General features: G+C 55.5%; 1 long non-coding RNA gene across 1 annotated transcript; it reads right to left on the bottom strand.

The window, feature by feature from the left end:
* Positions 1-3,977: 3,977 nt before the first annotated feature.
* LOC116479444 (uncharacterized) lies at positions 3,978-6,497 on the bottom strand. The gene is made up of 2 exons (XR_004251004.1): positions 6,336-6,497; positions 3,978-5,507 (listed from the first exon to the last, which is right to left on the bottom strand). It is a non-coding gene; the product is annotated as an uncharacterized LOC116479444 (long non-coding RNA).
* Positions 6,498-10,981: the final 4,484 nt, after the last annotated feature.

Below are 10,981 nucleotides of genomic sequence, written 5' to 3' on the forward strand. Positions count from 1 at the left end.
GCCTCTGTGTCTCCCATAAGAAGGCAATAAGACTGAAGATGAGTCTATCAGCCCAGCTGTGGCTGCCCTGTGCACTGAGGCCTCCTGGCGGAGGCTGGCACCTCTCCAACCCCCTTCTGTTCTGTGGTCTTGCTGAGCTCTCCTCACTGGGTCCCTTCCACAGGGAGAGGGTGGCAGACACATGGCTCTGGACCCACCCAGGTGCCCGTGCTGGGGGGCACCCTATGCAGGGGAGCACCCTATGCAGCTGAGAGCCATATGCAGCCAAGCATCCTATGCAGCTGAGCACCCCATGCAGAGAGCACCCTATGCAGAGGAGCACCCTATGCAGCTGAGTGCCCTAGACAGGGGAGGGCCATCCAGTTCCCAGGCATGGCCCTGCAGTTGGCCTCTGAGCATCTCTATTCATCCCCCAAGAACGCAAGCACCGCCCCTGGACTGAGCTGGGCAGGGCAGCGGATCCACCAGTGATCCTTGGACACAGGGCTGGTGCAAGGGGGTGCTCAGTTAGAGTTTCCAGGATGAGCAAAAGGAGGAGATTAGTGCTTGGAAAGTCTTCTATTTAATTCCAAGAGAGACCTCTTGTCTATCTGTCTTGTTTGTTTTTCACAACTGGCTGGGCTGTGTCCACCACCTTCATGTGTGTGTTGGGGTCTTCCAGAGGAACAGAGCCTGTAGGAGACACCCAGGTCCATGGCACAGATTTGTCATGGGAACTGTCTCACAGAACTGTGGAGGCCAAGAAGTCCCAGGACCTGCTGTCTGCAGGCTGGAGCCTGGGGAGCCATTGTTTGGCTTCAGTCTGAGTCCGAGGGCCTGAGAACCAGGGGAGCCCATGGTGTGAACCCCAGTTCAGGGGTAGGAGAGGACCCATGCCCCAGCTCAAAGGGCAGGCGTCCTTCTTCCTTGGCCTTTCTGTTCTCTCCAGGCCGTGAGCAGAGTGGATGCTCCCCAACCACATGGGAAGGGTCTGCTTTACTCAGGCAGCTGATTCCGACACTGATCTCACCCAGAAATGTCCCCACAGACACCCGGAATCATATCTGACCTGGGCACCCCAGGGCCCCATCAGGTTGACACATAAATTAACCAGCATAACATCTTAGTTATGCCCACCTCATGCCCCATGCCTGCTGTCATGCTGGGACGTGTGGGCTGTCCTGCTGAGACAGGCAACTGAGCAGCAGGCACACGAATAACCAAAGGGACCCTCACACATCAATCTAAATGCCAGATGCAGCACCACATGTTTCAGGCTCACACGGCCCTGAAGGTTGAGGACAGCTGGCCACACAGGTCACTAGTGGGGAGCTGGGACCTGAACCCAGGCCCAGCTGGCATCCCAGCTAAAGCTCCCCACCACTGTGCAGTGACCCAAGGGATGCGCCAGCCCCAGGCGCCTTATGGCTTCCCACTGTCTGATGACAGGAGCGAGGACACCACCGTGCCAGGTGCTGCATGGCACTGCGGTGACAGAGACCACCCCCCACCCTGCATACCCCACCCCCCAAGGACTCTAACCAGCTTTCCGGCATCCTGTAGATGGCGGGTTATATTCATTTCTGCCCTTACTTATCTGAATGAATTGGTAGCAGCTCGCAACATAACACAAATACAAAAAAACTGAAACCATCATGGCTAGACAACAGTTGTGTGTGTTTATGTAACCATATCACACAGATAACAATTTGTAGGCACATGAGCGTGTATTACACACACACGCACATACACACACACACACACGAGGTCTGCCCAAATTTCCAAAAAGAATGGTGCCGGTGCAGCATCTGAACAGCTGGGCAGGGACCATCTGCATGTGATGGGAAGGCCAGGAAAGAAAACAGCAGCGTGAGCCTTCAATGATTTCTTAAGGACATGTCTCTAAATGATTTAATCCCTTCCTGAGACACTGCCCATGAATTGATGACCTCTGCTTTTCCTTTCTCTCGTCTCATGAGCAGTGGCTCTTCTGACAGGCCAGTAAATTTCTCTCATTGCTTCTGCTAAGAAATTTTTTTTGAGATGATGAGGGGAAAGTGCTTTATTGCAAGCACTCTGCACCCCGCCCCCTTCCTCTCCACAGTGGAAGGAAGGACGAGCCAGTGGCAGAGCTCCGGGGATGAGCCAAGTCCTGTTAAATTAAAACAAATGCCGGCGACTTCCCGATGGTGACTCATGCACAAGGAGGCCGGAGACAGGGGATGCACAGCTGGCTGCCTTCCGAACTGTGCCCAAGCCCGCCATGAAGTGGCCATGAGCGGAGCATCTCCCAGCCTCCTGCCTCATCCAGAGAACCCCAAATTTCAACACTCATCTCTGAAGGGGGGAGGGGATGCTAGAAGGACCCATAAGGAACCTCAGTCCACCTCCCAGAGTCAGCGTTACAACCATCCAACAAATGCATGCCTACCGTGCATTTCTGCAGGCCAGGCACACAGCAAGCTTGTGCCTGCCAGACACCTGTACCGGGAAGTCCTCCAGGATGCACCACCAGGAAGTGCTGTGCAGAGCCCTAGAGACTGACTACAGCAGCCAGCCAGGGAAGGCTGGAGGAAGAGGGGACGGGTGCAGGATCAGGAACACCATGACAGGCGAGGAAGGCACCCCGAGGAAGGGTGCAGTGGGCAGGGGGCCAAGCCCACACTGATCTGGGTACCCTGTGGGGTGGTCTGGAGACCCCAGAGGCACAGGGAGGGGACTGGGTGAGCACAGCCACCAGTTGGGTTAGCAGCCCCGGCCTCCTGTCTCTGCCTGGGCACTGGGAAGCTGTGTCACAAAGACTCTTCCCATTGCCGTCAGAGTTCAACCCACACATCCGGCCGCCTGCTCTGCCTGCCTGCGGAGAGAAGCAGGAGCCGAGGTCTCAGGTGTGGGCAGGATCTGGGACAGCCTGGATGCCTTCGGTGAGGATTCAGGGGTGGCCACCCCCTGGGGCTGAGCTGGGAACTCCCTACTGTGGCCCCTCCAGCCTGGGAGACTGGTGCAGTGCCCCCAGCCCTTCTCCAGGTGTCTGGCCAACCCCAGCTACCAAGCCTGCTGGGGAGGGGCCCTGAGTGGGAATGAAGCAAAATGCCAGCGTCCAGGCACAGCCCCCCAATGCCCAAGACCTGTCCCGGGAACATGTGCAGCCAGAGCAGCTCCTGGGCCTCTGGACTTGGGGAGGAGGTGTGGCACTCTCCCAGAAAGGCCAGCCTGGGACTCAAGGGACATTCCCCTCCTTAGTGGAACCAGGGCTGTGACTGACTAGAAAACAGTCTGAACTTATGAGTGGATGAAAAAGAAACAAAAATAAGATGGAAACAGGCCAGAAAGATGCTTGTATCAAATATGACAGACCAATTGCTAACATTGTTATATATTAAAAATTCCCTTGCATTTTAATGAATTCAAATTCTGGATAGATAGAGGCGTGATGGGTATGAATAGATATCTTTCATGGGTGAAATACAAAAAGCAACGAAACCAAGACCAAAATCCAAAGTAGGGCGAACTGCTCAGCCACCACAGCAGTCAAGGAAACTCAGACGGAAGGAGACGGTGCAGTTTTATGCCAAATGTTATCATGGCAAAGCCAACAGCAACGAGTCAGGGTGCAGGAGCCAGGCCGGGGCAGTGTCCTGGGAGCCCATGGCCCACAGTTCACTGCATTCACAATCTGACTGCAGTGGTCATTCCACACTCAGGGGTTCGCCCATGGAAATGATTGGGAAAGACAAGAGCTGTGTGCACTGCCAGGCTCACCATGGCACTGTCTTCATCAGTAAAAATCACAACAGTCTACGTGAGTCCCAGCAAGAGATATGGAGGAAACCTCGAGACAGGACAAACTGTCAAGCCTCTTTCTGGCACAAGTTTAGGGGCAAAGCCCTTGAACAGACAGACGCGTCTGACGTTGCCTGTGTGATGGGTCAGGATGGCCAAAGAGCATGACAGCAGTGGCGAGTAAGGAAGTCTTCCCCCATACGCAGAAGGCTTCACCACATCCTGTTTATTCCAGTGTCCAGGTCATGGGCAGGGGCTGTGATAACACCACAGGTGTGTGCTCCCTGGAATGTGCTCCTGGTTGCCCCCTGAGGTGCAGGGTCCTCCTCTTCCTTCCCAGCCCATACCTCGTAGCCCATATCCTTGGCAGAGGGCCCTGTCACAGCCCGTCATCGTCCACTCACGCTATGCCCCATCTCCTTCAGGAAAGGGCGTCCAGCCGTCAGCATCAGTGGACAAAATGTACAGAAACCAAGCGGGCTCATGCGATAAAGAAAGCAGAGACCAAGGGCTACACCTGAGGGCCAGTCCAAGGAAAGTAGGTCTAGGGTGGAGCACAAAACTTGGCACTGAGCTTCCTGGAAGCCAAGGTAAAAAGGGGAAAAGATCTACGACAACCCTCCTCAACCAGGACAAAAAGCCACGCTTATTTCTTGGGAAAGACCTTATCATGTGTTTGCTTAGATAAAGGTCCTGAGGACATCCTGGAGTCTCCAGCTGTTTACCACCTAACTTGAGAACGTTCTTCTGTGACCTGATCTCACCTCAACCTCATCCAAATGCCCTTAAGTTCTGGTTCTGTGATACATTTCCATGGAGAACTTTGTGATGTCATCAAGGCAGGCCACTCTGAACTATTCCGAATGTGGATATCGTCTGGAGTGGGTGGCTGTCATGGCCACAGCCCCTGGCTCCGATACCACCTTGGGTTTCGTCCCATGATGAGCATTAGCATGAGGGAGGGGGGTGCCTGCTGCTCGCTTGTGGGTCCTGGTCGCCTCTGGGACACAGGAGACCTTGCTGCCATGTGCCTGAATGCATCCACGGACTCACCAGCAGGAGGGGGGGGGGGCGTTGTCAGCCCAAGCAGCTGCCACCGTGAGCAGTGGACGCAGGACCAGCTTCCGGGGATGATCCTGTCCTCTCCTAGCACAGCCCCGTGCACGGACAGGGCATCCACGCCATCCGTGTCACCCAGGGCAGGTCACTGAGCCTCCCGCAGCCCTGTTTCCCTGAGTCGTCCAGGCGTGGTGGAGCATATGCAGCACAGTTGTTTTAGGAATTGGATGACTTACTAAGCTCCTGGCAAGTAGTAGGCCCGGCACGAGGCGGTGGCACTTTTTTCTAACTGCCTGGGTTCCATCCCACCTCTCATCTCAGGACGGGTGCTCTCCGAAGCATTCAGTAGGAAATTGAGAGTAGCAGCAAGTGAGACTTAGGGGGCGGGTGGGCAGAAATCAGTGATGGCATAGCTGTGCCACCGTGACCATCCTGGCCATTGTCTCCTGTGTCTCCTGCTCCTCGAGGTCTCCAAAGTCTCATGCCGCGTTCTCCAGCAGCTGCTCTCTGCGATGGGAGGGTGGGCACAGGGTGGGTTTGTGGGCGATTCTGCTGAAGCCAGGGAGATGACATCTGTCCAAGGACCCTCAGCCTGGAGCCCAGGCTCCAGGAAGCTCTGCGGGGGACAGCTGACGTCACTGGGCATCTCCTTTCTGTCTGCTTTGCTCACAGAAACCTGCAGGACACTACCCATAAGGGGAAGTGAGCAAAGAGGCCAGGCCAGTCCTTCCCAGCCCCACGGAAGCCAGTTCAGTAGGACCCCACATGGATGGGCTTCTGCAACCGTGAGCAAAGGGGGCCCATCAGACTGTGCCCAGCCCCTAGGACACACATGGGAAGGGCTTCTTCCCAATACCTGCCGCCTGCTGCCTCTGCACAGCCGTGGTGTGCACCCTGCTGCAGGGAGCAGGCACCCTCATCCCTGTGGCCCATCTCCCCCTTCTTGTCCTCACTCTGAGGCCACAGAAAACTGGCCTGCAGCATCCTCACTCTCAACCTTGCCCTGCTGGGAAAACTTAGACCCTCAACTAAACTCGGGCCCCCAGACGCACTCGCTCGGCCGCAGTTCTCAATCTTCCCTCTGCCTGGAAGACCCTGTCCTGTGTTTCACACTTGCTAAGCAGAGTCCCCTCTGAACTCAGCCCCCTGGATCCAGCTCAGCCCTCCTGGATCCACTTGCCACAGCAGCCCTGGACCCCGCCAGCCCCTCCCACTGACTCCAGTGCAGGTCAGTGAAGGTGACTGTGACAGCTCTGGTAATCCTGGAAGAACCCCCGGGATTGAGCACAGCTCTCGGGCTCTGATTACAGCTGATTACCATAATGGAGAGAATATCTGTATTCTCCCTTAATTTCCTCTCCTCTTAAAATTTTCAATTAAGAGCCTAATCTTGATGGAAAATGGCTGCTTTCTGGAGTATTCTCCGCAGTGCTGATTCCTCATTGCTAAGTGCTTTTTCTAGACAGATAGAGGCTCTCGATGATTCCAAATAAAATCAGAACAAAGGAGCTTACCCCAAGAAGGGAGGAGAGCAGAGCAGCAATGGGCTGTGCCCCGGAGCCCTCCCCGCTGCTGGAGACACCGGGTGGGTGAAGGGTCTCTTGGGCCCTTCCAGCCTGCAGAGCTGCTGAGAGCCAGGCCTGGCTGCCAACAAAGCAGCTGAAGTCTTGAGAAAACTTCCTGATTGCATTAGCGAGGTCGCACCACCAGGACATAATCAAATCTCCCTGGAGGACGTGGCTTCCGGAAGGGCTGCTACAAGCCAGTGGCAGAACAAGGGCAACCAGGGTCAGACACGGCGGAAGGAGGGAAGTCCCAGAGCCCAGCATGGGTGGGCATCAGAGGGGTGTGGGCTGCACCATCTGGGTGCAGGGGCCAGCGGGCAGTGCGGGTCCACCCAGCCCAGGGCCAGTCTTTCCCAGCAGTCACGTGCAGAAACCTGGCACACGTCATGGGGCAGCGGTCCCATATCATAGGCCCTCCTGGTGTTAGCAGTCAGGAGCGTGCCTAGAAAAGCCCCACGGCCACAGGGACAGCAGGATCTGAGCCCGCCCTCCACACCAGGAGCCTGCCCAGCACTGTAGGCAGGGCCTGGGTGCCCTGCTCAGGAATGAGCTTTGGTTCCAGCTTGGCCATCCTAGTTCCACCCTGTCTGTAACTTAGCCGACCAGGAAGTTGGCTGTGACGACCACAGAAAATCCCGACACAGAGCTGGCATGAAGGAGCTGTGCCCGTGGGAGCAGGCCGGCCCTGGCTCTGCCACCTCCTGGCTGGAAGACCTTCAGGCACCTACTGAGCCTCTCAGGGGCTCAGCATCCTCATCTGTGGGACAGGGATAACAATAGGGTTGTTTTGAGAGTAAAAGCACAAAACACAGAGCCTGGCTGGAGAAAGCACAGGTAGCTGAAGTCAGCCAAGGCTGAGTTAAGTGTTCTTCTTAGAAAAGCAGACAGGCCATCCCCTGAAGGCATCAGTGCAGGCAGGAGGGCACTTGCACTTTGCAATCCCAACACCTCAGTACACAATTCCTGCTAACCTGACCCACAAAAGACCAAAGGGCGCACCCAAGATCCTGGACCAACGTCCCACAATGATGCCTCCTGGTTTCTTCTCTAAGAATACGTCTTAAAAAGTTCCCCAGGAAGCTAACTCTATATTCCTAATGTATGGACCATGGAAAGAAAACAAGTGTCTCAGTAGGTTTGTTCAACAAATGTGCAAATGCAGGGATGAACAAAGATGCCCAAAGTCAAAGAGCAGCTCAGTCGCCTCTGACGTGCTCGGGGGCCACATCCACTTCTAACCTGTGCCCTGTTCACGCTTTCCTCCACCCAGATTCCTCTCTTGCCCTGGCACTCCAGGAATTGTTTGATGTCCTGGAAGCTTCCTTTCTCTGTTCCACAGCCCCTGAGCCTGGTGCCTCCGTGCATGCGTGTCCACTTCGCCCACCGGGCTCCAGGAGCAGGCGTCTGTTCTGCTCACCCCGACTCAGCAGGGAGGGCTGAGCTCTGGAGCCTGAGTGGACCCAGACCTGCCCCATGGCCTCCTGTGCCTCTGTGTCCTCCTCACCCTCGACTCACCAAGGAGCCCTGAGGACATGAGAACTGGAACATGCCCAAGACCCACGTCGGGGCCTGGCACACACCAAGCGCCCAGTGAACGCTCGATGACTGAGGACAGCATCGCTTCTTCTAAGAGGGGAAAAAAAGGAAAGTCAACCAGAGACAATTTGTAAAAGATGGCTCTTGACTGAGGCCTTGAAGGATGGGCAAGGATGGGCAAGGGGAGGGGGGACTCAAAGGATGAGAAGGCTCTAGGTGCATGAGTGCCTGTGCATGTGTGCATGTGCATGTGTGTGCATGTGCATGTGTGCATGTGCATGTGTGTGCATGTGCGTGTGTGTGTGCATGAGACTTGTAGCCTTGCATGTGCGTGTGCATATGCATATGTGTGTCCATATGAGCATGCATGTGTGTGAGCTCTAGTCCAGACAGGGCTCTGAGTGCACTGTGGGGGACAGATGATTTCAGACTCCGCCCTGAGTCTGAAATCAGTGGGACAGATGACCTTGAACAAGGCCTTATGGCTCACTTAGTGTGAGCCAGACTCCATAGAGACAATGACGGCAGGACACACGCATGGGGGTCCACCTTCCCAGAGCTGGAGCCCACATAGCTCCAGGACCTCAAAGGAAGCCCAGGGGCTGAGGGGCCCAGGAGGCCCATCCATGTGATGGACCCAAGGAGACTTTGGTGGCTTCTCTGTTAAGATTTGAAGGGGGCCAGGTGTGGTGGCTCACGCCTATAATCCCAGCACTTTGGGAGGCTGCAGCAGGGGGATCACGAGGTCAGGAGTTCAAGACCAGCCTGGCCAACATAGTGAAACCCTGTCTCTACTAAAAATACAAAAAAAAAAAATTAGCCGGGTGTGGTGGTGGGTGCCTGTAGTCCCAGCTACTTGGGAGGCTGAGGCAGGAGAATCGCTTGAACCCAGAAGGCAGAGATTGCAGTGAGCTGAGATGGAGGCGACAGCGTGGGCAGAGCAAGAGCACAGCCGTGGAAGGGAGGTCCTCCCAGCTAGCCTTCGGGAGGCCCATGGCCAGTCTCGGGGCAGGAGGAAAGAATGTGGACCAAAAGTGGAACGTGCAGCCAGGGGAGGCCCCAGCAATGGCTGTATCAGGGCTGAGTGTGATCACAGGAAAAGCCACCCCAGGACTGAAATCGAGTGGAATCAAGACTACGTGGAAGCCTACCTCTCCATGATGGCAACTTTGGAAGAACGTGCAACCTTGCGGAAGTGCACAGAAGGCACTGCTGGCCTGAATGGGTCCTCGGGCCGTGGTCTCGGGGCCGGCTTCTCTCCCTTCTCCAGACCTGCTGCGGCTCCATCCCCTCTCTCCTGCATCCTGGGATTGCCTCCAATTAACTACCTGCTTACAAGCCGTTTCTTTATTTTCTTTTTGCCTTTTTTTCTTTACATGTAAAGCATGAGTCCATCTGGAGCTTATTTTAAAGCATAGTATGAGGACTGACATTGACCTGTTTTTTTAAATGAAATAACTAGTTGTCCCAACCCTGCTTGTCGGATAACACTGCTCTGTTTCAGGAGTACCCCCACTGTCATATACCCGTGGGTCCATACCCCTGGGCTCTCCATCTGGGCACTCCCCTGCCTGTGGCACCTCCTTCCCGAGGGCCGGCCTCACCCAGGGCCTAGCTGCCCTCTCTGTGGCCTGTGTCTTCCTTTCCTGATGCCTCAGATTCCCCCCATTCTCTGGCCCTCTTTCCATCCTCCTGGCCTCACTCTGCACCTCCCCTGAGGTGCAGGATTGCCCTGCTCCAGCCTCCAGCTTCCTCACTCCCGAAACCTTGTGCCACTGAAGCAGGAGCCCCAGAGTGCACCTGGATGGCAGCTTCTCTCCTGGCCAACAAACGCCTGGTGCTGGCTGCCCTCCCAGCATCTCCCCTCAACTCCTCAGCTCCACCTCAGGGCCTTAACACACACATGCATAGCACACACATGTACAAACATATGCACACACAGACATGCACATAAATGTACATACGGACTTGCACAGACACATACAGATGTGCACACACTCGTGCATACACAGATGTGTTCATGCAAACACACATGTGCACGCTCACGGGCACGTACACATCTGTATGTTATGCTAAGAAATCCATTTTGTGTAGAAGACACTCAGGCTCAAATATGTGTCCAAAGTCACACAGCTATGGAGTGGCAGAACTCAGGTCTCTAGTGCACACGGCCCCGACTTACCGCAGTTCCACTTAACAGTTTTCAACTTTATAGTGATGCAAAAGCCATCCACAGTCAGCAGAAACCCTCGTCTGAGTCCCACACAGTCACTCGGTTTTTCACTTTCAGTACAGTAGTCAATGATTACATGAGGTATCCGACACTTGATTACAAAACAGGCTTCGTGTTGATGCTTCTGCCCACCGCAGGCTCAGGGCAGTGTTCTCAGCAGGGCAAGGTGGGCCCCCACGCTGTGCTATTCGGTAGTCGGGTGGACTCAGTCATTTTCCACTCGCAGCGGCCTTATCGGGCCGCAGCAAGGGGTAAGTTGAGCAGTGTCTGTAATTTTAGCTCCACCCTGGGTATTTTTAAGTGGCAGATTTACAAAAAAAAAAAAAAAAAAAATACACGGTTCCAAATAGTAGTGACATAAAAGGAGAGAATGCACGTTGCGGTCAGCCCATGCCTGGGAGCATAAGCACTTCAGGGGCATCAGCAGGCGTGACTGGTGATTGTTCCTGCTCTTCCTGGCAGCAGCGGCCTGGGCCTGAGACGGATCGCCCTGGCCACAGCCCTAGGCGAGGCTGCTGGGAGCCGGGAGCCGCCGCGCTCCGCTGTAGCGAGTATGCGGCGCCACCTCGTGGCTGCTGCGTGGAACTCCCCGTGGTGCGCGCCGGGAAGGCCGGGTCCTCACAAAGCTGGAGCCCGAGCACAGCGGTGCACGCTCGTCCCAGAGCATCCCACAGCACCCGGAGATGGGGGCTGGTCCCCTAAAACCCTCAGGGGTGAGAGGAAGGAGGTCCCCAGCCTGCTGAGAGCTGTCCTCTGAGCACGCACTCGCCACACTCACACGTGCATGTGTACATCCTTGGGCACCCTGACGCGTTCACATGCACGC

The sequence above is a fragment of the Hylobates moloch genome, unplaced genomic scaffold (assembly GCF_009828535.3).
Source record: "Hylobates moloch isolate HMO894 unplaced genomic scaffold, HMol_V3 SCAFFOLD_3, whole genome shotgun sequence".
NCBI classification, from domain to species: Eukaryota; Metazoa; Chordata; class Mammalia; order Primates; family Hylobatidae; genus Hylobates; species Hylobates moloch.